This window comes from Neomonachus schauinslandi, chromosome 8, assembly GCF_002201575.2.
Source record: "Neomonachus schauinslandi chromosome 8, ASM220157v2, whole genome shotgun sequence".
Taxonomy (NCBI): domain Eukaryota; kingdom Metazoa; phylum Chordata; class Mammalia; order Carnivora; family Phocidae; genus Neomonachus; species Neomonachus schauinslandi.
Genome location: NC_058410.1, coordinates 2,965,815 through 2,967,810, shown reverse-complemented (window position 1 = coordinate 2,967,810; position 1,996 = coordinate 2,965,815).

Sequence of the window (1,996 nt, the reverse complement as noted above, 5' to 3'; positions counted from 1 at the left end):
GAGTATTTGGAAGTTGCTAAGAGGGTCACCTGGGTGGCTCAGTCGTTGAGCGTCTGCCTTCGGCTCAGGTCATGGTCCCAGGGCCCTGGGATCGAGCCCAACATCGGGCTGCCTGCTCAGCAGGAAGCCTGCTTCTCCCTCTCCCACTCCCCCTGCTTGTGTTCTCTCTCTCGCTGTCTCTCTCTCTGTCAAATAATAAATAAAATCTTTAAAAAAAAAGTTGCTAAGAGAGTAGATCTTTTTCTTTAAAGATTTTATTTCTTAGAGAGAGAGCATGAGTGGAGGGGAGGGTCAGAGGGAGAAGCAGACCCCCCGCTGAGCAGGGAGCCCGACGTGGGACTCGATCCCAGGACCCTGGGATCATGACCTGGGCCGAAGGAAGACGCTTAACGACTGAGCCACTCAGGTGCCCCAAGAGACTAGATCTTAAAATCCTTATCACAAGAAAAAACTGTAACTGTGGCAACGGATGTTAACAGACTCGCGGTAATCACTTTGCACACATACGAACGTCAAATCAGTATGTCGTACACCTGAAACTCATGTCAATTACACCTCAATAAAAAATGATAAAATTTACCACTTATCTCAGACTTAACCCAAATTAAATCCTTCACAAATCCTACTACTTAGCCTTTTGACATCTGCCTGTTCACATTGGGTCATAAGATCCAGGATCCTGAGAAAACCCCATTTTCTGCATGAACTCCTGCTCCCCAGACTCTGCTCACTTTTTTCCTTCTGTAAACTCTGATTAAATTTATAGTTATTAGTCACAAACTTATAATCGTTAAGTTAATTGCAACTTTATTGGGTACACTTCACTCTCCAATATTGAACTTCCCATTCTGCTGGAGGCGGGTAGCTGTTTCAGACATTTTTCTTTTATTAATACTCTCCCGATATCTAAAACAATGCAGAATGCATGACAAGATTGTTTTCCTTTATTTTTTAAAAATACGTAATTAATTATTTATTTGAGAGAGAGAGAGAGAGCATGAATAGGAAGGGCAAAGGCAGAGGGAAAGAGAGCATCTCAAGCAGACTCCTCGCTGAGTGCAGAGCCCGGCAGGGGGCTTAATCCCACAACCCCAAGATCAAGACCTGAGCTGAAACCAAAAGTCAGACGCCCAACCAGCTGAGCCACCCAAGAGCCCCAGGTTGTTTTCCTTTCAAGATAAGTTCATTCCAGTTGTAAAAGTCACCTTAAACACAGGACCCAAACCAATGTTATATCAGTGAACACCTTTCTAGTCCTGTCTCCTTCACTATGTATCTCTTTTTTGACTTAAACAGGATGAAGTCCTTATCCTATAATGTTTATTGAATGAATTACATTAATTATTCCAGTTTTGGCAAATGTGTTTTACTTCCACAGTTTTTCATGCCACCAGCCAATGCGGTTAAACATACTTTCTCTAAGGGGCACCTGGCTGGCTCAGTTGGTGAGACGTGTGACTCTTGGATCTCAGGGTCGTGAGTTCAAGCCCCACATTGGACATAAAGCTCACTTTAAAAACAATTTAAAAAATATAATTAAGTGGCACCTGGGTGGCTCAGGCGGTTAAGCATCTGCCTTCAGCTCAGGTCATGATCCCAGGTCCCTGCTCAGTGGGGGGGTCTGTTTCTCCTTCTGCCACTCCCCCTGCTTGTGCTCTCTCTGTCAAATAAATAAATTCTTAAAATATATATATATAATTTTTAAAAATTCTGTAGCTAGGGCTGGGGAGAGGGAAGAATGAGCTATGAAGAACAAAACAAATACAAAAAAAAAAAAGCAGAATAACCCAAGTTGATAAAACCGCATTAAATCTTTGAAAATTCATGAGTCTATATTTATGCTCAAAAAAGAAAAAGCCAGGGCGCCTGGGTGGCTCAGTTGGTTAAGCGACTGCCTTCGGCTCAGGTCATGATCCTGGAGTCCCTGGATCGAGTCCCGCATCGGGCTCCCTGCTCAGCAGGGAGTCTGCTTCTCCCTCTGACCCTCTTCCCTCTC